Genomic DNA, 26,355 nt, shown 5'->3' with positions numbered 1-26,355 from the left:
CCTTGGATCTTAGGTAAATGCATCATATGCAAAAATCCTAAGTCTTGACAACGTACATCCAATATATCATTCTAAGGCTCCACACATCACATGCACTAGATTTACAATTCCTTTGAAAATTAGATCATGGGATCTAATCTTAAACTTATCTCACAAGTCTAAAAATTATGAAATTTATATATCCAAGTTTGATCATAGATTGATAATATTTATCATTAACAAATGATGCATCATAAATATTAACTAAATATTAATCAGAAAATCTGATTTTGACATAGTTTGAACTGGATCTAATCCATATCACAATAATAATATGAAATTTGATTGAATCAATCAAGGGTAGCTTTGATACTACTGCTGGATTTCGATGATGCAATAGAATATAAATTTTAAAAATTTTTATTTATATTCAATGATTGAAAATAAGTTTAACAATTAAACTAGATTACTGGAATACAAAAGTCCTAAGAACACCTTGATGATTACAATCAAATAACATAAGCATGTATAACAAGAAAAGATCAGAAGCCATATACCAACAAAAAGATGATGATCTAGTAACTTTGAGATCTCCACAAGACTTCAAAGTAGAAGTCCTCTAATGGTGATCCACACGGGACTGATCTGGGCCCTTTCCAATTTGATGTAGTGCTACAGCCTTCTTCACAAGTTTGCTATCGATCGTCCTTCGCAAGAACAGGTTGCACCACTGCTTGTATGCTTTCGAGGCCTCCACTAGAACTACTCTAAGAACCATTTCTTAAATGATCTTACCACATAAAAATCAGATTTAATGTTCAACATATGAACAACCTGATTTTAGGACAAGCATCTCATGCTTTCTATTTTCCTTCTCCTTTCTTTTCTATTTTTTTCTCCCTTTTTTCTTATCTTTTTATTTTCAAATTTTTTTCTCCCCTTTTCCTCTTCATTTTCACATCTATCCATCAAAATTTTTTCCATATTTTTCACCTAGGACACGCCCCCTTTATATAAGAAAGAAGGGGCGCCTCCATGGGATGCCAACTCTTGGCATCCCTTAATCCTTACATGTTGAATTAATTTCAATGTTAAAACCCAAGCGCATAGCATGGAATAAGAGGTGATTGACCAGCAGAAGGACTCTTCCTCTATGTAGAAAAATTTAAACACCATCTGATGGTGCGTGGATAACAGAATGGCATGAGAAACCAAGAGTCCATAACAATAAATACTCTTTCATATTCAACGCACAAAAAGGGATGGGCATCCCAATTAATTTCGGCATTCAAACTCCTTGCTAGAGAAGGATTCTTCCTTCTCTTCTATGTTCCACATTGCAAGGCAACATCCCATGTTGCCAAAAACAAAGGGGCGTGTGGAAATATGGAAAGAAAATTAAGAGGAGTAAAAGAGAAGGACTTCTCCTCTTAAACGTCCAAAATTAAATGTGAAGCCATCTTTTTTCTTGCATGTGATTTTGGCGTGGAGGAGGTTTAGAAACCAGATAAGCCACTTAACAATTAGATGGTTCAAACCTAATCACATTATGTTCAGGCAACAAGTCAAGGGTTAACTCAAACACCTTTGCCCTGAACCCAATTAGAAACTTGGGCTAATTCATATGCTAGTAATTTAATTAACCCATTGGATTTATAATAAATCTAAATAAATTAGATTAAGACCAAATCTCTATTGTGTGTGATCCATTGGGTTCTAAATCTAGCCAGCAGTGGATCCAGACTATTGATGTAACTCTAATCCGATTACATTAGGTCAGCTCAAGAGTCCCAATCAACTAGGACTCTTCCTAATTGATTTTTGAATTAAACTCTTTTAATTTTGATGAGTTCACAAGTCAAGATTGATGTCTAGTAATATGTCATGACTATCTAGAAGATTTAAAATTTGATAGAAAGATCAAAATTATCCTTCTGTGGTGAGTTACCATGCAATTCAATCTTTCGATCACGTAACATCCCCAACAGGCTATGGGCATGGAATCAGATCAAGCCCAAATACCTATCTATATGCATCTCAATCTAATGATGATGACTCGATTGATGAATCAGTAGAAAATTTTTTTACAGTTCATCCCTGCTCTGGCCAGAGACTCTCAAAGTTATCATCCTATGAGATCATATAGGATGTTCTCTCCTTCTACAAGGAGTGATTGATTCTTTGTTGACCACTCACAACCTCCAAGCATACTTCACCATACCCAGAATATCCCACATATATCTCAAAGTGGTGTGCTAGAGAATAAACTAAGTAAGGATCCATATACATAAGGTACCATGGTGATCTCAGGGCAAAGGATCACATGCACCACTCCCACTAGAGAACCATCTGTCCACATGTTGTAAGGTGTCATCAAATATTCTTCCAGCAGGTCAGTTTAGTGAACTTACTCTCTAATGAGCACCTACATCCTTCTATTAGTGTCACCACATAAGTGATTATGAGATCAACCATCCTCTCCATCGAGTATACATAGGATGTACCAGTCTTATCGGTATCATCGATCCCCAACTCGATGATCCAACGACTGAAAATATTTTAGATTGGAACTATTAAGATTTTAGGTCTTATTGGTATGATCTCATCATGACCCTATAATCATTACCTTAATCTATGGGGTTTATCATAATCATAAAAATATGATGCAGCAAGTAATAAAACATAATACCTCATGAATAAAATAACTAATATCATGGAAATGAGTAGGAAAACAATACAGAAAAGTTCTTTTGCATTACCTATATGATTGGCTTGTAAGGTACTATTTTTTCATACACCGATTATATATATAAATATTTTATTGTATAAAAAAAAAATAAAAGAAAAGAAAGGAAGAAAGAAAAGAGAGAATAAGGGGCACTACACCAAATCCACAGTAAGTTAGAGGACTTAAAGAGTGAGGTGGAAAGTTGGTGAAAAAAATTCTAAAATTTTTATGGGCTTCACTCAACCACTAACTGAGTTGAATTAATAATCTAATAAAATATCTCTTTAATGGTCTAGTCGAATATCAACTATCTTTAGGAGTACCTAAGATAATTTTCAATTCAAAGATGAGTCGGTACACTTTGCTAATATATCAATTTTACTCGAAGATGAGCAAAATTCAAATTTGGAGGTATGATGAACACTTAAATTAAGTCATTAGAAGTATATAATTCTATTTAATTATACTTTATGTATTAAAAATTTGATATATTCTAGTCTATTTTATAAGTAATTAGGAGTTTGGATTCATACAAATCAAATTGGACTCAAATCAGATCAAATTTGAGTGAATCAAGCAACCAGCTTTTATTCCAGTGGGAACATGACTTAAGGATCAAAGGTCAAAAAGTAACCTCTCCAATCAAGGATCCAGATTAGAAGATAAATGGAACCAAGTGTGAACATGACTTAAATATCAAAGGTTCAGATTAAAAGATCACTCTATATGAAGACCAAGTGTGAACACGACTTATTGATCAATAGAGAAGAAGCAAGATGCTTGATCTAAGGGTCCTTATTTATGCTTCCATCTTTCTTCATGAAACCCTAACTTTCTCCATGCCCTCTTAACTCATGCACACCCTCTCTTGTTTTCTTTCTTTCTTATACGTGAAACCAACAAAATTCTCCATGCCATCTTAAGAATGTCGCACCCATAATTCTTCACATGCCAACTTCCTCTTCCTTTCCTCTTTCAATTCAAACTCCACCTCATCCAAAGCCCTTTTTGATGTGCCGCCCCAACCAACATTTCTCCACATTAAGGACTCATGCAAGAAAAGAATTCATGCATCTTTCTCCCTTTGTGCTATCTCACGCACCTAACACCCCTCCTTTTCTCTCTTTCCTTTCTTACTTGCAATACCACAAACCCTCTCCTCTATAAATAGAGCTTAATGCCTCCTTCTCTTCTCCATCAAGCCAATCCTAAGTTCTCTTCAAGCTTCCCTCTCTCTCTCCCTCTTTCTCTCATTTCATAAGTCTAAGAGAGGTACTTACCCTAGCAACCCATCTTCTTCTTCCTTGCCACCACCATATTCCATAATAGATCCCTTCTCCACATCCCAAGAAGTCTAGAGGTGGTCCTAACCCTAGCACACCTTCAATCAAATCTAGAAGAGGTCCTAATCTTAATGGCATTATTCTTTTTCTTCCATATTTCTATAATTTTATCTACTTTTCTTCCTTGAAGTTTCTAAACCAAGCCTTCCAACCATCCTGCAGCCATCTGTATGGAGGAAGATGAAGGATTCAAGGAGGCGCATCCACCATCAGGCGCAGCGAGAAGATCAACTTGGTTTCATTATCCTTGTATCGAACTTTTATTTCTTTTCCATTGTGTGCTTCTTTATTTAATCAATAAAAAATATTTTTATTGCAATCTCTTTATTTCTTTCTTAGTTTCTTGCAATCTATTGTTCTTTTCTTTTATGTTTTCAAAATAATCGATCTAAGATCTCTGCGAATATGATCCCAACTCACCTTATCATATAGTAGTGAGTAGGGTTAATTTTTGTGTACTTCGATATGCATCACTTATCATGATCCTAAAATCATTATCCTAATTTATGGGGTTTATCATAATCATAAACAAAATATGATACAACAAATAACAAAATACAATGACTCAGTAATATAAAATAACCAATGTCATACACATGAGTAGGAAGATTACATAGAATAATCCCATCACATCACCCATGCGATTGACTTGTAGGGTGCTATTCTTTCAATCTCCCACTTGTACTAAAGCCAATCACCCCTGACCTGATGCCCATGCAATCAAGATGACGATCACATTGTTGCTATGACAAGGCATGGTGAACTAATCCATTATGCAGTTCTTTGTATTAACTCACTCTATGATCACATCATGAATTAGATCAAAGCATCTTAGAATGTATGTGGGTTTTTGGTGAGACCACACACAACTCAATGATGAACCCCTTCATCAGGTGACTTTCCTTATCAATCTTCACTTGCAGCAGTAAATTGAATCAACTATAGTTTGCTATTTGAAACTCTTCCAATTTATTGCTTCTCTAGTACATCTCAAATACTTCAAAATACTTTTCACAGTTTTTCAATGATCCTATCCATGATCTACCTGAAAACTAATGTGCAAAGCATTAACCACATCAAGCTTGGTATATAGCATATATGGGTATGTAAATACTTTTACATCCATCCATGTTGCACCTCTTTAACATAAAATCTATGTACCTAGACTATGACAAGCCTAACATCCACTTAGATCTATCTCTATAGATCTATATACTAAGTAAAATGGATACTTCACCCAAGTATTTCATGGAAAACGTCTATGATTGCAAGGTCTTGATCGATTGCAGCATCGAGATATCAATCTTAACATACAGTATGTCATCTACATACAAAACTAAGAAGATAATGGCACTACCACTAGTCTTCTAATACACACATATTTCATCCACATTTTGATAAAGTTAAACAATTCGATGTCTCATCAAAATGAACATACTAACTTCTCGATGCTTGCTTTAATCCATAAATGGATTTGCCCTCCCATTAGAGATACAATCTCTAGATGGTATGCAGCTATAGCAAGCAATATCTAGGTGGACATTCCTATTAGCAACCTATTGAGTCACACCTGTAGGTGCTTTAACCAAAGTCCATACTTGGTTGATATACAGGAAGTTCATTTCGAATTTCATGACTTCAATCCATCGATCAGAGTCCTTACTCATGACTACTTCCGAACAGGTCATAGGATCATTATTCTCAATGATGTATGGTGTATTGCTATTCTCAATGACAAACCCATATTAGAGTAGTATATTACATACTCTGCTTGACCTTTGGAGAGGAGGTATGTGTCATGATTGTGTCTCATCAGTGGATACATTAGGTCGAAGATCAACTTGTGGATACTCCACAAGTTATAGTGGGATAGTTTATAGGTCTTGAACTTTTCAAATTCAATTATCTTCCCACTACCCCTTCTTGGATAAACTCCTTTTTTCAAAAAATGGCATACCTACTGATAAAACACCTTTTATTTAGTAGGGTGGTACAAGTAGCATCATCTACTACTCTTAGGATAACCTACAAATCTGTACTTATCTGATCTAGTACAAAACTTATGTACATTAACTCTTTTCGCATAAGCTGGGCAACATGCCTCTTTCTTTCTATATCTCATATGGAGTGCTAATAATAGATTTTGATGGTATGTTATTCAAAATATATGCAGTAATTTCTAGGATATTTACCTAAAAAAAGATTGGAAGGCCTATGAAGTATATGATGGACCACACCATATCTTATATGGGTTGTCCATCTCTGGCTTGAGTTGTTATTAGCCTTTATACATCCATATGTACGAGGCCCAACAACTTGCTCACCTTTTTTCATATCCAGTAAATGGAGATCTTGGTTATTTTACCCATGAGATAAGAATTACAATTTCTATATGATTCAAAATCATAGGATCTATGAACTCCTCTTCATATTACTTATTTATCTTTGACTCGCTAAAATAGCCAAGTTGGCAATGCTAGAAATATGTGACATTCATATTTATTTCTTTTTTGCTCTCATCAACATGAAGAATAATATCATTAAGTGATAGAAACATGAAATCATTATTATAAAATCCATAGCCATAAAATTTATTAGAAGGAGAGCAACCTTTGTCCTTTACATTAACTTCAAAACCATGTTATAATAACAAATGAATTGAAATATATTTCTGATAAATTTAGGCATATAATAATAGTCTACTAGTTTCGTAACCTTCAACACTAACAAATAGATTTCTTCAGCTTTAGCCTAGATGGACTCTCCACCAGTGCTAAACAACATGAAGTCACCTCTCTTCAGCTTTATAGTCCCTACAATGATTTGCATAAGTGGGATGTATAGATGATATCTAATATCTAAGAATTTAAAATTGAAGCACTCAATGATAAATTAGTCTACATTATATATAAACTAATAGCAGATACAACTATTGCATTCTGCTACTGCTTCACACTTGCAAGATAACTCTTGTAATTTATTTTTCAATGCTCAACATTGCTACAATGAAAATAGGTACCATTGGTGGAGACTATCTTCTCCTTCTTCTCCTAGAAGATGCTATCCATAAATAGAAAGAATCAGGGAGTGTTTGTAGGATCAAATCCTAATTTAACTTACCATCCATGACAAGAACCCAACTAACCTAATTGCATGATTAAGTCAATCAGGATACACTTGACAGTCATACTATCATCTCGTCATATCTCATATATGGTTCTTCCTCCTTTAAAGCACCATTTCCAATCGAATTGGGATTAGGAGAGTAGGAGACTATCTCCTAAGTGAGAACTATTTTCAAGTTTCTTAATCAGTCCATATGGTTTGATCAATTTAAAAGTATCAAAAATATTATGTAGTGATGGTGAAGATGTAGATGAATTTATAAGAATATAAAAGGACTACTCATGATAACATATACAATTTAGATGAGGTCTTTTATCTAATTGTGTCTTCTACTTATTTCGCAAATTCTATAGCCCTCTAGTATGGAAAATGAAAAACTCTATTGTCAAATTTCTAAGTGGGGTTGAGATCCCAATTTCTCTTCAAAAGTCTTGTGGTTACACAACAAATCTTTGATGAGTTCATGGGTAGGACACTCTTTCCAATTGCATCTCATACAACTCTCAACGTAGCTTTTGCCTCTAAAATACTTGTAGCATTGTGGTTGTATAACAAACTATAGTATTTTAGTTAAGTCATATCTTTTATTATCATATAGTCTTATCTGAATAATACTATCCTTGTGGATAGCACAACAAGATAGCAATACCCAAATATGCCATAAGCATCACTAAATCAACATCACATCAAATCCTATAGCAAGCCTTGTAGTTGCACAATAAAATCACTATAGTTTTTAATATACTCTATTGACTTAGCATGAGTTAAATATCATAAGCATCATTATGCACCAAGATAATATCACATCAGTCCCCATAGCAAGCCTTGTGGTTGCACAACAAACCTACTATAGTTCTTGACATAATACTAGCTTGGCATAAAGGAAGGCATGGGTAACATTCTCATCACTTCGTTATTATGACTTAATATAATTTAAATGAGAGACTTAGGTCTCAAGCATATCCATAACATATAAATCCATTACATGCAATTTATATTAAATTCTAACAACCAGCATATAAGAGTATATAAAAGAAATCAAATGGTTATAGACTTTTCTAATGTAATCCATCCGAGCCACTAGATGGATCAAGGGTTTAAACCTAGGTGCATCACATACTGAACCATCTCAGATCGATCTACATGTGCCTTTGCTCTCTAATTGTCTGGTAATCTAGTCTTCATCTCCATGAAGGCTTCTATGAATACTCCATCTTTATCTGAAAATAGAAAAAATAATTTTTATCTATTTTTAAATAAAATTTTCTATGCTTAATTTTACACCAACATGTAAAAGTCTCAATCAATAGTTGAGAATATATAAAGGAAGGAAGAGAAAAGTATAGCTGAAAATATAATGCTTTAAGGGTACCCAACCCCTATTGCAACCATTGCAGATGCATCCATACAATCCGCCATCACAGATACATTCAATAATTCATCCATGATGTGGATGTTTCTAGTCCATAACCATTCATCATGCATTTTATAACAATTATATAAAGCATGAAAATAAACTATCTGAGTTATTCTAATTGTGATATCATTCATGATCATATCACTAAAAATGTTTAATTTCATGGGCATAGGACCCATCTAGGGGTTTGATTCGAGTTCAACTCTTGATCCAAATTTAATTATGCACTAACCATATGTCATCTTATTTGAGTTCAATTAACCAATTCTTAAACAAAACCTAATCCAATTAGGTTTGTAGAGATTTGGTCTACTATAACTCAAGACCTAATCAAATTGGTCAATGACAGTTAGGTCAACAAAATTTTTAATCTAATTAGAACTATGAATCTGATTTGATCTACAATCATAAACTCTAATCAGATTGGGTCAATGAATTGTAATCAACATCAAATCCATCCATCAAAATCCTAAATTCATGTTTGAAGTATCTCTTCCATGATTCAAATTTTTCAGCCTCCCACTGCCTAGGACAAGATTCATGGTGGAAGACCCACCATAATGAATGCCCATGATGAATGCCCAATCTTTGGTGGCTAGCCCTTGGGTCTAGGGTGAACACATCATATGCAATAACCCTATGTCTTGGCTATGTACATCACATATAACATTCCAAAGTTCCATGCATCATATGCACAAGACTTACAATTCTATGAAAAATAGATTGCAAAATCTATCCAAAATTTGTCACACAAGTCTAAAGGCCACAGAATTACATACCAAGGTTTGATCATGGACTAATAACTTTTATTCTTAACAAAGGATGCACCAAACTGACAATTAAACACCAAGTAAAAAAAATCAAATTTTGACATAACATGAATTTGATCCAATCAATATCACAATAATAATATGAGTTTGATTGAATCAATCAAAGGTGGCTCTGATACCACTGTTGGATTTTGATTGCATAGAGAAATATAATTTTCAAAAATTCTCACATGCATTCAACTATTAAAAATAAGTTTTAACACTTAAAATATGCAAATCGAATTACAAACCCTAGGACTATCTTGATGATTACAATCAAACATTTCAAGCATGCATATAAATGAGAGATTAGAAGTGATATACCAAAAATAAAGATCTGAATAGCTTGTTATTTGGTATCCTTAAAACATTCAAGTGTATGCCCTCCAATGGTGATCCACACGGGACAGATCAGGGTCCTTCCCAATTTGATGCAGTGCTGCAATCTTCTTCTCAAATGCACTGTAAGATTTTTTCTCAAAGATCGGATTGCACCACCTCCTAATTGCCTTTTATCCTCCACCAGAGACACACTAGAGATATTTTCTCAAAAGATCTCACCACCCACAATGGACTAGAAAATCCAACAATTGAAAATTTCTATTTCTAAGAAAGGTAGACACTCTCCTTTCTAATTCCATCTCTCTTTCTATTTTTATTTCTTTCCCTCTTTTCTTTAGTCTTTTTTTTTAGATTTTTCTCTATTTATCTCACTAGACTCCACACCCAAAGACCCATAAAAATAGCATGCCACATCGCATGTAGCATCGTCCCCTTTTAATGAAGCTTGAAGCGACACAACTCTTGGCACAACATTAATTTCACATAGGGTCTCTTGCATTTCATTGGAGAATTAATTCTACATAAGGAATTTGTTAGACATGGAAGAGCCTTCATACAGAAGGACTCTTCCATACCAGTGCACAAAAACCCATACGCCATCAGATGGTGTGATAAATAAATAAGGCATGGAGAAAAAACTTCTCTTGGCGCACAACTTCCTTTCACGCGGTTCCTTGATTTGTCTTTGATAAACACTTAATTTAAGTATTTTAAATTAAAAAATTATATTTAATTTATCTTATTTATTAAGAATTTGATGTTTCTTTCTATGTTTTACAGGAAAGGTAATCGCCGATATAAAGAATCCGATTCATAGATCAAAAAGACTCAAGTTTGAAGAAAATTAGACTTAAAATAAAATTAAAATAAAAGAAAGATGCATCCGGTATTATAGAAAATGAAGATACTATGCAAGGAATCTAAAAGGATATAGATGTCATTGTGAAGAAACAAAAATTTCTTTTTGGAATATGGAAAAGCTTGTTTCACGAGGAATTCTCTCTTAGGCGCGTGAATAATGCTTTGGGCACGTGAATAATGCTCTGGGCGCGTGAACGCCCGTGCATGAATGCGTGGACGCGGGGTGGTGACGGACGCGGATGCGGGGCGGATCGCGGCAGCAGCGCAGGATGCGGAACGCAGACGATGTGCAGGCGGGCGCAGACGCGGGTGTGGGCGCACGGCAGACAGGTTCACAAGAAATTTTTGATGGCGGTCAAACAAATGCTTATTAAAGAAAAAAAATTAATATTTAGAAATATTTTAAAAAATTTATATTTTCTTTAGTCCCACATCGAAAAATCATGTAAAACTCCTCCCTCCTAACACCTATAAAAAGACTTTTGTACTCCCATTGGAGGGGGAGCCTAGAAATTCTTCTAGAGCCTTGCATAGAGGAATAGAAAGGGACTACTTCATGAGCAGCTAGGCTAGCAGTCTCGGGAGTGGAGAAGAAATTTTGTAACGACACAGAGATGGTTTATTGTTCTAAACTTTCCTGTATTTCTTTATATGCAATAAAGATTATGCTTTTTATTTAAATTATCGTGAGTTCTTTATTTGCTCTCTTTTATATATTTTTATTTATACTTTCTTGTTAGATTAATATTAGGAACAACTTTTACTTTCCGAAGACGCACCGTGATCTACGGATACGGGGCGTGCCGAGGAAAGAAGAGTTATTTACCTAATACTTTTCAGAGACGCACCATGATCTACAGGTACGGGGCGTGCCGAGGAAAGACAGGTATTTTTTCTAAGATTAATCACATCCATTTAATTAAAAAAAAAGAGAGATACAACTCTGCTAGTGCAAAGTAATTCAAAACTCTCGAGCTCTTTATTTTCTAATTACCTCAATTTTAAGATAATTTATTTTCTAAATCAAAAAATAATATTTCTTTCTTTTATCTTGCAATCTCAACTTAGCCCAAGGTTCCTGAGGATACAATCTCGACTCATCCTACCTACGTAGTGAATAGAGTTATTTTTGGTGCTATCAATGACTACGCATCAAATTTTGGCACCGTTGCCGGAGATCTTGGCACGGTTTAATTAAAAAAAGTTGAATTAAAAAAAAAAAATTAAAAAAAAAAATACTTTTCAATTTTTATTTCTCATTTTAAAATTTTTTTTCAGTGCTTTCTAGCTAGATAATCTTATTTGCATAATTACATAATTACCTTGCATAACTAATTTACTACTTAGGAATTTTTCTGCTTAGAATAATTTGCTACTTTTTATAGTCTAGTGATTTATTGCTTTTTAGACTTAATCACTTAAATTTATTTTCTTACAAAACTAAAAAAAATATATAAAAAGATAAAATTATAAATTTTAAAAAAAAAAAACCACTGACATTTCATAACACTTAACTAAAATAGCGTAACCTCAAATATAAAAATTTCTAACTTGATTGGACACCTTGTTTATTTGCATTGCATCTCCATAATTAATCTTAAGGGCAATAACCCATTAACCAGATAAGGTGGGGATTTGATCACCCTTCCTTGGTCCACAAATCACTCCCTTGCATTTGCATAACCTAGACCTTAATTTAAAATCAACTAGACGTCAGCCCTAGGAATTTCGAGCTCAATAGGATAAGAAAGCTCTAGAGTTGAACCAAGTGCGGATTGGTTAATTGCTCGGTGTCTAAGGCAAGTGGTTAAAGAAAGTGGTTTTCAATTGGTTCCGTTGACTGACCTGGCCAACTTAGTTGGTGTCTAAGGAAAGCAACGAGCAGGGAACCTCCCACATCTTATGCTTACCTGGCCGAGTCAGTTAGTCAGTCTTGAGCTTGGAGTGCTCAAAGGCGGTCTTGAAAGTTAGGAGCTGTCTAGATCTAAGTTAACCTTAGGATAGAGAGTCTATGATTGTTTAAGTTGATTGCAATTAACATCTAAACATTAACTAATTTCTCCCTTTTTATAGATTTAAGATTCTTAGGTTCTTCTCTTTAGATTTTCTTCATTCTTTTCTCACTTTATTATAAAAATATATATTATAAAAAGAAAAATTTTCTGTGTTTGCTCTACAGTATAATTGTAAGGTATATGCTTGGCCGTAGATCGTTACGACCAGAAATCCAACCTTTTGATCCAGAAATAGAAAGAACCTTTAGAGCCAACAGACGTAGAAATATGGACCGAAATCAGGAGAATGATCCACCCAAGCAATTGAAGGAGTACTTTACTCCTTCCACATATACCTACTCTCCTTGTATTCAAGTACCCCATGTGGAGGCCACTCAATATGAAATTAAGTCCAGTATAATCCAAATGTTACCTTCATTTTATGGACTTAGTAATGATGACCCTTATAAACATCTTGAAGAATTTCTTGAAATATGCTCAACTGTCAAAATTCACAACTTCTCCGATGATGCTCTTAGGTTGAAATTATTCCCTTTTTCACTTAAGGACAAAGTCAAATACTGGCTACATACTTTGGATTCCATGACTATATCAACCTGGGACCAGCTGCAAGGAGAGTTTCTCAAAAAATATTTTTCCATAGGAAAAACTAATCAAATAAGGAAAGCCATAACTAGTTTTTCCCAATTAGATGGAGAAATGTTTCATGAAACATGGGAGAGATTAAAGGACCTTATTAGAAAATATCCCCACCATGTTGTACCCAAGTGGCAGTTAATCCAATATTTTTATGATGGGCTCTCTGAAAGACATCGACAAATGGTCGATGCATCATGCGGTGGGACATTCATGCTGAAAAGTGAGGATGAGGCATGGCAACTGTTTGAAATTTCAAGTGAAAATTCATTACATCATATGTCTGTCTCTATTAGAGATAAACCCATGTTAAACCCAAAAAGAGGTGGAATATATGAAGTAGGAAATGTCATAGATATCCATCAAAAGGTAGATGAACTGTCCCAAAAATTAGATCATCTTCTAAATACTGGACAATCCCCGATTCCACCTAACCCAATCCAAGAAGTTTGTGCATTGTGTGCAAGTCCGAACCATTTTGTTAGTGAATGCCCAGCCGCACCTCAATTTTCTGAGTTTGTGCATGAGCAGGTTCAGCAAGCTCAAGTCCAACAAGCTCGCAGACCAGGAAACGATCCATATTCGAACACTTATAACCCCGACTGGAGAAACCATCCAAATTTTTCTTGGAGACCACAACCAGTGGTTGGTCCTGCCACACCTCGACCTCAATATCAAGACCCAACATATAGGCATGGACCATACCATCAATTTCAAAATGTTCCTCAACCGTCTACTACTGGTCACAGCTCAGCTTTTGAGGAAAAAGTCCTGAAAGCACTAGAATGATTAGAAGTCAACACTCAGACCCTCAACTCCCACACACAATCCATTGCTAAGCTAGAGACCCAAATAGGTCAACTAGCAACTGCATTCAGTAGGAGGGAAGGAGGAAAATTACCTAGCCAATCCGAGAGCAACCTAAGAGGGCAATTTGTGATTGAGAGTTCTAATACCCCAGAAGCTTTTTCTGAACATGCCAAATCAATCATGACTCTGAGAAGTGGGAAGGTCATTGAACACACTAGTAAAACCAATGAGACCGACCCTAAATCTCTAACCGAATCCAAATCACCCAAGAACAAGGAGGACCTGAAAATAGAGAAGGAACCAACTGTACCGAAATCATCTTACTTGCCTAAAGCCCCATTTTCGGATGCCCTGAAAGCCCCTATTCCTGCAGATAAGAAGGGAGGAAAACTTGATGAGATGTTGGAATTGTTTAAGCAAGTCCAAATTAATCTTCTCCTTCTAGACGCAATCAAACAGGTCCCTGCTTATGCCAAATTTTTGAAGGATTTGTGCACCCAAAAATGTAAATCTAGATCACAAATCCCAAAGAAAGTACGTCTCACTGAATAGGCTAGTTCTATCTTCCAGCATGCCACTCCTCCAAAGCTTAAGGACCCAGGAGCCCCCATTATTTCCTGTGTTATAGGAGATTATCACATTGAAAAAGCTCTTCTGGATTTAGGGGCAAGTGTGAATCTTTTACCTAGTTCGGTGTATGAACTTTTTGGATTTGGAGAACTGAAACCCACATCAGTCACACTGCAGTTAGCCGACAGATCAATTAAGGAACCACGTGGAATGCTTGAGGATGTCTTGGTCAAGGTAGATGAGTTTTACTTTCCAGTTGATTTTCTGGTTCTCGATATGGAATTAAGTGGCAACCCCAGACAAATTCCCATTATCTTAGGACGACCCTTCCTAGCTACGGCAAATGCATGCATTAATTGTAGGACATGAGTCATGGACGTATCGTTTGGGAATAAGAAACTAAGACTGAATGTGTTTGGTGCTTCCCAAGGACCATCAATGGATAGTTGCTTCGAAGTAGATACACTAGAAGATATTATAGAAGATGCAACACCCATAATTCTAGCACCAGACCCCTTAGATACTTGCTTGGCTCACTTTGGAGTGTGTGACTTTAAGGAATATATGAAAGAAGTTAACATCTTGTTAGATACACCACATGATAAAACCACTCCTCCATGGACAATCAAGTATGAGCCATTGCCCACATTAGCCAGTACACCAATAGTCCCATCTTTAGAATCACCACCTACGTTAGAATTGAAACCTCTTTCTGCTACGCTTAAGTATGTATTTCTAGGACTCAATGACACCCTCCCGGCAATCATTGCATCAGACTTGACCCCTAATCAGGAAGCACAATTGGTTGGTATTCTGAAGGAACACAAAGAGGCTATCGGTTGGTCCATTGCCGATTTAAAAGGAATTGACCCCTCCATTTGCATGCACCATATTCATTTTGAGGAACATGCCAAACCCCATCGAGATATGCAGAGGAGATTGAACCCAAACATGCGTGAAGTAGTAAAAAAAGAGGTGGTAAAGTGGTTAGACGCTGGAATCATCTATCCCATATCCGATAGTAAATGGGTCAGTCCCACTCAAGTAGTACCTAAAAAATCTGGTATTACTGTGGTGGAGAACGAAGAAGGTGAACTACTTCCAACTCGCATATCATCTGGATGGCGAGTATGCATAGATTATAGAAAATTGAATGCCGTTACTAGGAAGGATCATTTTCCATTGCCCTTCATCGACCAAATCCTAGAACGGTTAGCAAGACAAAGTTTCTACTATTTTCTTGATGGTTATTCAGGGTACAATCAAGTACCTGTATTTTCGGATAATCAAGAAAAGACTACCTTCACCTGCCCCTATGGCACCTTCGCTTTTCGGCGTATGCCATTCGGGCTTTGCAATGCACCCGCTACATTTCAACGGTGCATACTGGCCATTTTTTCGGATATGGTGGACAAATGTCTTGAAGTTTTTATGGATGATATTTTTGTGTTTGGAACCACCTTTGAGGATTGTCTCCATAATCTTTCCAAAGTTCTTAAACGGTGTATGGAGACAAATCTTGTCCTAAGTTGGGAAAAGAGCCATTTCATGGTGCGGAAAGGAATTGTATTAGGACATATTATTTCTGAAAAAAGAATCGAGGTAGATAAAGCCAAAGTTGAGGTTAGTTCAAAACTACCACCCCCTACTTCGGTCTGACAAATACGATCTTTCTTAGGTCATGCCGAATTTTATAGATGCTTCATCAAAGACTTTAGCAAGATTTCAAGACCCTTGTGCAATCTGTTGGCCAAGGATACATCATTTATCTTTGATGAAGACTGTTTGAAAGCGTTCAACACATTACGAACAGCCCTGACAATAGCACCCATAATAAAACCCCCTGACTGGTCCATTCCATTTGAGATTATGTGTGATGCCTCTGACTTTGCAATAGGTGCCGTCTTAGGCCAAAAAATCAATAAGGAGCCACATGTGATCTATTATGCTAGCAAGACTCTTTCCGATGCCCAATTAAACTACACCACAACAGAAAAAGAGCTACTAGCAGTAGTATTCGCCCTTGAAAAATTTTGCTCATATCTGTTAGGGTCTAAGGTTCTAGTTTACTCTGATCATGCGGCTCTGAAACATTTTCTCTCAAAGAAAGATACTAAACCGCGTTTGATCAGATGGATCCTTCTTTTACAAGAATTTGATCTGGAAATCCGAGATAAGAAGGGTTCTGAGAATGTGGTAGCTGATCATATCTCCAGGATCTTAGTTGAACACACGATAGGCATAGATGAGGTCAAAGAAAAATTTTCTGACGAACAACTTTTCGCAATCTCCTCTAGCCATCCTCCATGGTTTGCCCATATTGTCAATTACTTGTCAACAGGACAAGTACCTTCTCACTGGATAAAACAAGAAAAGGATCGATTTTTCTTGCAAATTAAATATTATTTCTGAGAAGATCCTGAACTATTCAAATACTGTTCTGACCAAGTTATTCGCCGTTGTATCCCCGAGAGTGAATTTCAAAGCATTCTCACTTTTTGCCATTCTTCGACATGTGGGGGACATTTTAGTGGAAGAAAAACTGTAGCAAAAGTACTGCAGAGTGGGTTTTATTGGCCAACGCTTTTCAAGGATGCACATGAATTTGGCCGAAGTTGTCTGCGATGTCAGCAAACAGGAAATTTATCCAAGAAGGATATGATGCCGCTGACCCCTATTTTAGTAGTAGAAATCTTCGATGTTTGGGGGATTGATTTCATGGGACCTTTTCCAGCCTCATTTGGATTTGAATATATTATGGTGGCAGTTGATTACATATCAAAATGGGTGGAGGCAATAGCTACACGGACTAATGATAATAAAATTATAATTAGTTTTATCCAACGAAACATCATTAGTCGATTTGGCTTTCCAAGGGTGATCATTAGTGATGGGGGGACTCATTTTATGAATAAATATTTTGAAACACTTATGAAAAAATATAATATTTCACACAAAGTGGCCACACCATATCACCCCCAAACTAATGGTCAGATAGAGGTGTCAAATAGGGAGATTAAACATATCCTAGAAAAGACGGTTAGGCCCGATAGAAAAGATTGGTCTTTTCGCTTAGACGATGCATTATGGGCTTACCGTACTGCTTTTAAAACACCCATAGGAATGTCTCCCTATCGACTTGTATTCGAAAAAGCTTGTCATTTGCCAGTGGAATTGGAACATCGTGCATTTTGGGCCATAAGGCAATTTAACTTTGATATGAAAAATGCAGGTTCCAATAGGAGACTCCAATTAAATGAACTTGAAGAGCTACGCAATGAAGCATATGAGAGTGTCAAAATTTATAAGGCGCGAACTAAAGCATACCATGATAAATTTATTACACGAAAAATGTTCGAGCCCAATCAAAAAGTTTGGCTCTTCAATTCTAGATTGCGTCTGTTTCCTGGAAAACTTCGCTCACGTTGGGACGGACCTTTCATTGTAACTCAGGTATTTCCTCATGGAGCTATAGAACTCAAAAATCCTAAACAGGGGAACACTTTTAAAGTGAATGGTCAGCGATTGAAACCTTACATAGATGGAATTAATGATGGAGAATTAATTGAATCTGTTGATTTAGTGGATCCAAAACCGCCATAAGACTCAATTCAGTCTGGCTGAAGACATAAAACTTAGCGCTTGTCGGGAGGCAACCCAATGATTTTATTTTTATTTTTATTTTATTTTATTTTTTTTTCACAGCTGCAGGAATTTAGAACAAGAGCTTATTAATCAATGAAGTTATCTTCAACTTCCGAAGCAAAATTATCCCAGGTGCACTCTCTCCTTTTATTTTCTTTGCTTTCCTACTTCATTGAGGACAATGTAGATTAAGTTGGGGGGGGAGGAAATTAATCAAATCCTCGAGTATGATCAGAAATAATTAGTTTTGTGTATCCAAATTTTATTTTGATTAAGAGTCAATTAGGCATCCTAAACAATGAATGATTAATGGTCAAGATAATTTTAGAGATACTGAGGAATAAATTATTAAGAAAACCCAATGAATGGTAGGGTTTAGACTAGACCAAATTTTAGGAGTGATTCTACAACCCTCTTCTTACTGATCTCAATAAAGAATCTGCTTAATGAGAAATTGGGTGGAAAGGTCGAGGTATGCAAAAATTCTCCTTAAAATTTACTTAAAAAAAAAAAAGAAAGAAAAAGAAAAAGAAAAACAACATTGGTTTCCTACTGAGTAACCGGGCCCTTTCGCCTAAGCGTTGTGGTTCGCGTAAAAAGGTAGGCAATGTTAAAAAAAAAAAAAAAAAAGGGACTAAATTGCAAGAAGATAATAAACCTCTTTCCCATTAAGTTAGAGGATTTAAAGAGTAAAGTGGGGAGTTGGTGAAAGAAAAGCTCTTGAAATTTCTTTAGTTAATACTCAGCCACTAATTGGGTCAAATTGATAATCCAATGAAATATCTCTTTAATGGTCTGACCAAGTATCATCTACCTTTTGGGATGCCTAACCTAATTTTGATTCAAGACCAAGTCGGTACACAATACTGATATATCTATTTTACTCGAGGACGAGCAAAATTCAAGTTGGGGGGTGTGATAAACACTTAATTTAAGTATTTTAAATTAAAAAATTATATTTAATTTATCTTATTTATTAAAAATTTGATGTTTCTTTCTATGTTTTACAGGAAAGATAATCATCGATACAAAAAGTCCGATTCATAGATCAAAAAGACTCAAGTTTGAAGAAAATTGGACTTAAAATAAAATTAAAATAAAAGAAAGATGCATCCGGTATTATAGAAAATGAAGATACTATGCAAGAAATCCAAAAGATATAGATGTCATTGTGAAGAAACAAAAGTTTCTTTTTGGAATATGGAAAAGCTTGTTTCACGTGGAATTCTCTCTTGGGCGCGTGAATAATGCTTTGGGCGCGTGAATAATGCTCTGGGCGCGTGAACGCCTGCGCATGAACGCATGGACGTGGGGTGGTGACGGACGCAGACGCGACGCGGACACAACGCGGACGCGGGGCGGATCGCGGCAGCAGCGCAAGATGCGAAATGCAGACGACGTGCAGGCGGGCGCAGACGCGGGTGTGGGTGCACGGCAGACGGGTTCACAAGGAATTTTTGATGGCGGTCAAACAAATACTTATTAAAGGAAAAAAATTAATATTTAGAAATATTTTAAAAAATTTATATTTTCTTTAGTCCCACATCGGAAAATCATGTAAAACTCCTCCCTCCTAACACCTATAAAAAGATTTTTGTACTCCCATTGGAGGGGGGAGCCCAGAAATTCTTCTAGAGCCTTGCATAGAGGAATAGAAAGGGACTACTTCATGAGCAGCTAGGCTAGCAGTCTCGGGAGTGGAGAAGAAATTTTGTAACGACACAGAGATAGTTTATTGTTCTAAACTTTCCTGTATTTCTTTATATGCAATAAAGATTATGCTTTTTATTTAAATTGTCATGAGTTCTTTATTTGCTCTCCTTTATATGTTTTTATTTATACTTTCTTGTTAGATTAATATTAGGAACAACTTTTACTTTCCGGAGACGCACCGTGATCTACGGATATGGGGCGTGCCAAGGAAAGAAGAGTTATTTACCTAATACTTTCCGGAGATGCGCCGTGATCTACGGGTACGGGGCGTGCCGAGGAAAGACAGGTATTTTTTCTAAGATTAATCGCATCCATTTAATTAAAAAAAAAAGAGAGATACAACTCTGCTAGTGCAAAATAATTCAAAACTCCCGAGCTCTTTATTTTCTAATTACCTCAATTTTAAGATAATTTATTTTTTAAATCAAAAAACAATGTTTCTTTCTTTTATCTTGCAATCTCAACTTAGCCCAAGGTCCCTGAGGATACGATCTCGACTCATCCTACCTACGTAGTGAATAGAGTTATTTTTGGTGCTATCAACGACTACGCATTAGTCTTCAACATAATAAAGGCATCACATGGAAACCAAAGCATATAGAGAAGACCAAGGGAAGAAGGACTCTTCCTTACCTAATTTAGAAGCCAAGGCACCATCAAATGGCACATGGGATTAGGTGTTAGTGTCAGAAACAAAGAAGGGAATTAAGAGGAGTAAATAAGAAGGACTTTCTCCTTCTTAATTCCAAAATAAATGAGGCTTTCAAAATAAATGGTGTGGAATAATATGACGTGGCATGGAGGAAGACTAGTTCACATGAACTCTTTCATGTGATAAGGTAAGAAACCATAAGCCAATTATCTATCTGGAGGCAATTGAGATCTTTGTAATTTATATATAAATTATTAATGAATAAAAATTATTTTTGACAAGTTCATCATAAGTGTGCATCTTCCTCTGAACTCTTATGTTATGATGAAGTCCTTAGAACTATAATATAATCGATAAAGAAAGATTTATCAAATAGTTCTTAGATTTATTCACAACCAAATGATATGTTATTAATAAGAACAATAACGTTTATGGAGTATAGGTCAATATGTGCCATATGAATTAGTTGTCCTCTTAATCAAAGAGTGTGGAAACACTCATATCAAATACAAGTAAGATATAGGAGTACATCATCATCGAACAGTGACACACCTGTAAAGTACTCTGCTGTCAATGGCAGCTCATGAAGGATATGGGCATAAGTGTCCCTCTGATCTGAGATAACTAGGTGACTTGCAAGCAACTCACTATACTTTGATACCAAACTACTTGTATTTCTAATATAGTAATGGAAGACTATTAGATACAGTCAAGTACTTATGAAGTCGGTGTGTGAGTCAAGATGGGATTGACCCCTTCGGTTTGTAGGACTTAATGCATCACTGTGTTTCAATCTAGTAAAATCTTTGTCAGGATAATTCTTGTGATGCATCATAAGATTTAAAAAAGATTGAAATACAATGAGGATGATTATTTCAGAGTTGATAGTTAAACCCTTGGTCACCTTGAGCATTAGGGTTAAAGGGATGAATTATGCAGTAATCATATGCCGAGGTTCTTGAATGTTGCTTTGTAATTATTCGATCTATCTAGACATCGGATATCGTTACTAGATGATCATTTAAATTAATAAAGAAAGAGTTTTATGCTATCAGCTTAATGTTTGAACCTATAGAGTCACGCACAAAGTCAAATAATGTAGGAAAAAATTGATCGGATATTTATGTGTTCAATTTAGAAGTATGAGACTTGATTGAATATATAAATTTATTTAATTAAGAATTAAGTTATGAGTTATATAAAATTAAACACTAACTATGTGCAGCTAGCACTGCACATGAGGTGCAAGTTGGATTTCGGGAATGAATTTGATCAAATCTATGATTCGAAGAATTATGAGAGATTAAATTTGAGTCCCAATTATTTTAAATCAGATTTAAATTTAATTGAGCTTAATTTTATTAAGTCTAAATTGAGTTAAATATGCAAGTTGGATTTGGACCTAAATTCTAATTAGATTAGGATTAGCAGACTTTTCGAATTTGGTTTGAATCAGATTCGAATTGAGCCCAAACTTGAACCAAATCAGATTTGGCGGATTTAGCCATATTTTTCATATATTCTCTCACCCATATGGCCGACCAAGATGGAGGAGAGGGTGCTGGAAATAGCCTCCTCCCCTTAGGTGTGCGGCATGGTGAAGGGAGGTGCAAGTTGGCGCCTCTCCTACTTCTATTAGGAAATCTTATAGTTTTGGGGGTTTGGATTTGATTAAAACTTGGAGGGTCCTATTCCTAACCCATGAAGATATTTGATTTGATCTTGAAACTCTTATTTATTTAAGGAGGGGTGTGGAGAAGAAAAAAATCAATCAAGCATTAGTTTAGATGTGAGATCCTTGGACGTCCCATCTCCTTGGGCGTCACCTCTTCTCCTAGGCATCTCTCTCCTCTTGGGCATCCTCCCTATCCCTCTTGGTGTGACATGTGGGCTCCTTCTAAGGTCTTAAGATCAAATCTCAAGGCTCTCTTTCTTTCCTTCTGAAGAGTTCTTCATCTCTCTCTCCTACGTTGCTTAGCATGCATGCGAAGTAAAGGATCTGTGCATCTGGATCTCGCAAAGCAAATCGATTAAGGAACCTTTTCTACCTTGATCATGTCTATGAATCAAGGTGAGATTTTATAAATATTATGAAAATTTTAATTACTAGTCTATTTAATTTTGTTCCTGACATCCGACACGATCGGACAATTTTTCCTTTAAAAACTTCCCCTGGCGCACAACTTCCTTTCTTATGGTTCCTTGATTTGTCTTCCACATCATAAAGGCATCACATGAAAACCAAAGCATATAGAGAAGACCAAGGGAAGAAGGACTCTTTCTTACCTAATCCAGAAGCCAAGGCACCACCAAATGGTGCATGGCATTAGGTGTTAGCATGAGAAACAGAGAAGGGAATTAAAAGGAGTAAATAGGGACTTTCTCCTTCTTAATGCCAAAATAAATGGGGTGTTCAAAATAAATGGCATGAAATAATATGAGGTGGCATGGAGGAAGACTAGTTCACATACAACTCTTTTATGTGATAAGGTAAGAAACCTTAAGTTCAAACCTAATCTAAATAGGTTCATGGCATCAGGATTAGGGTTAGTACAAATACCTTTGCACCAAACCCAATTGAAAATTTGGATTAATTCATGTGCTAACAATTTAATTAATCACTAAGATTTATAATAAATCTAAATAGGTTAGACCAAGGTCAAATCCCTAATGTGTGTGACCCATTGGGTTCCATATCTAGCCAATAGTGGACTCAAGCTTATGATCTAAATCAATTCATTCAGATTAGGTCAGTCCAAATACATTAATTAATTAGAACACCTTCTAATTAATTTTTGAATTAAAGTTTTTTAATTCTTGCAGATTCACAAGTCAAGATTGATATCTAGTAATATATCATGACTACCCAAAGGACATAGAATTTGGTAAAAATACTAAACTTACCTTTCAGTGGTGAGTTATCATGCAATTCAATCCTTCGATCATATAACATCCCAGACAGACCATGGGCATAGAATCATGTCAAGTCCAAATATCTATCCATATGTATTTTAATCTGATGATGTTTACTCAATTGATGAATCAGTAGAAATACTTTCTACTGTTCATCCCTGCTGTGGTCAGAGACTCTCTGAGTTATCATCCTATGAGGCCACATAGAATGTTCTCTCCTCTTATAAGGAGTGATCGATTTCTTGTTGACCACTCACAATCTTCATGCACACTTCATTATATCCAAAACATCCCATACATATCTCAAAGATCATGCTAGAGTATGAACCAAAGTATGGATCTACATACACAAGGTACTATGATGATCTCAGATTAAAGGATCACTTGTAGCACTCCCACTGGAGAACTATCTATTGACATACTATAAGACTAAATCGGATATTCTCTCTGTGGATCAATTCGGTGAACTCATTCTCCAATGAACACTTACATCTTTGTATTAGTATCACCACATAAATGATTGTAAGATCAATCACCCTCTCTTTCGAGCATACATAGGATGTGCCAGTCTTATCGGCATCATCGATCTCCAACTCGATGATCCTATGACTGAAAATATTTTAGACTAGAACTATCAAGATTTTAGATCTCACTGACATGATTTCATCATGGCCATAAAACCATTATCCTAATTTATGGGGTTCGACATAATCATAAATAAAATATGATACAGCAAATAATGAAACATAATGCCTCAGTAACATAAAATAACCAATGTCATGCATATGAGTAGGAAGATTATATAGAATAGTCCCATCGCATCACCCATGCAATTGGCTTGTAGGGCACTATTCTTTCACCATAGAGAGGGCTATGATATATGGTAAAATAGTGGGAGTAATAACTAGAATAAAAGACCTCATCTAGTTATATATGTCACCATGACTAGTCTGCTTATATTATTATTCTTAATTTATGTATATTAAAAACTTTGCGTAATGGCATCTTCACTCTCATTGCATTGCATCCTTGATACAAACAAATTGTTTGATCCCAATTATGTGGACTAGTTGAGGAACTTGCACATAAAGCTTGCGCAAGAGAAGTTATCTGATATTCTGGACACACCTGACCCTGGTCTGGTCAGTGAATATGCTTCAGAGGAGGAGAAGGCCACATATAAGATGTGGCAAAATGACAGCATGATTATCAAATATATAATATTGGCCTCGATGAGTAATGAATTATCGATGCAATATGAGGATATGGATTCATCCTCCATATTGCTTAATCTAAAAGAGCTATATGGAGAACAGAGTTGTACTGCTAAATATGAATTATTTAAGCAGTTGTTTTGGGATCGGATGACTGAGGGAACTTTGATTCAAAACTATATACTGAAGTTAATTGACTTGATCACTAGATTGGGTCAATTAGGTTTTACAATGGATACTGAACTCAGTCAGGATCTAATACTCCAATCTCTTCCAAACTCCTCCCAATTTGTGGTGAATTATCATGTGAACAAACTAGATACTTCCCTACCAGAGCTACTGAATATGTTGAAAGTAGCTAAAAATCATATTAAGGGAGAGAAAGGTCCACTTCTTTTGGTGGACAAGAAAAGATATGGCAAGAAGGGTTCTAAGAAAAGAAAGAAACTGAATCCTAAAAGAAGCATGTTTAAGAAGAAGGCAAAGAGTGTCCCTGTAGACATGACTTGTTATCATTGCAACAAAACAGAACATTGGAAGAACTGCAAGAGTTTCCTTTCAAAGATCAAAGAAAATGCAAGTGTAACATAGAAAGGTGTGTACATGATACATTCTATATTTTTATTAAATTCTTCAACTAATAATTTATGGGTATTGTATACCGCATGTGCTTCTCATATCTATAATTCTTTACTGAGGCTACAGAGAATCAAAGGGTTGAAGAAAGATGAGTTCAAGCTCTTCAGTGTAAGTGGAGAATCAATCTCTGCTGAAGCTATGGGAACTTTCCTACTAAAGCTACCATTGAAAAGAAATCTAGAATTAGAAGAATGTTACTATATGCCCAAGATCATTAGAAACATCATATCTGTACCTCTTTTGTTACATGATGGATATGAAATAAAATTTATAGGCAATGGTTGCTCCATATTTCATTCTAATGAATTCTTTGGCAATCAATATTTTGATAATAGTCTTCTAATTCTATCACTTAATAAAAATAATTTTTATATTATTAAAAATATGAAAAGAAAGAGAGAAGTGATGCAACCTATAGTGTGGCGATCATTAGGGAAGAAGGATTGAAGATGCACAAAACAAAGAAAGATGGAAAAAGAAAAAGAAACTCTCTTCTTACGAGTTTTTATTCAATGATCTCAAAATAAAATTGATTACAATGATGGCCAACGACCTTATTTATAGTATAAAAGTCCTAACTCAACTAAAAAAAAAAATTTGAAAGGATATAAAATACTAAATAAATCAAAAATAGACTCCATGTCAGACTAAGACTCTTGTGCGCTCCTGTAGGTCTATCAAATGGTTGAATTAGATTTTAAAACTTATAGTAGTGATGAAGCAACAGCCTCATAAAGCTCAAAAAGAGATTTTCGAAATGGGGTCAACCTAAAGATTCTGACATCGGATGACAAAGTTATGATCATTTTATTGCAACAGCATCAAAACCCTATAAGAATCAGTGGTACTTCAGATATCTCAGTAGATATACCTCGGATGTCTTAGTAGATATATCTCAAATACCTCAACAGATACCTCGGATATCTTAGTAGATACCTCAAAA

The 26,355-nt window shown here is 35.6% G+C and overlaps 1 non-coding gene across 1 annotated transcript; it reads right to left on the bottom strand.

The window, feature by feature from the left end:
* Positions 1–13,274: 13,274 nt before the first annotated feature.
* LOC140854469 (small nucleolar RNA R71) lies at positions 13,275–13,380 on the bottom strand. The gene has a single exon (XR_012137684.1). It is a non-coding gene; the product is annotated as a small nucleolar RNA R71 (small nucleolar RNA).
* Positions 13,381–26,355: the final 12,975 nt, after the last annotated feature.

Source organism: Elaeis guineensis, chromosome 16 (assembly GCF_000442705.2).
Source record: "Elaeis guineensis isolate ETL-2024a chromosome 16, EG11, whole genome shotgun sequence".
In the NCBI taxonomy this organism is placed as follows: domain Eukaryota; kingdom Viridiplantae; phylum Streptophyta; class Magnoliopsida; order Arecales; family Arecaceae; genus Elaeis; species Elaeis guineensis.
Note: the sequence above shows the minus strand (reverse complement) of the source record. Positions and strands in the feature narration are given on the sequence as shown.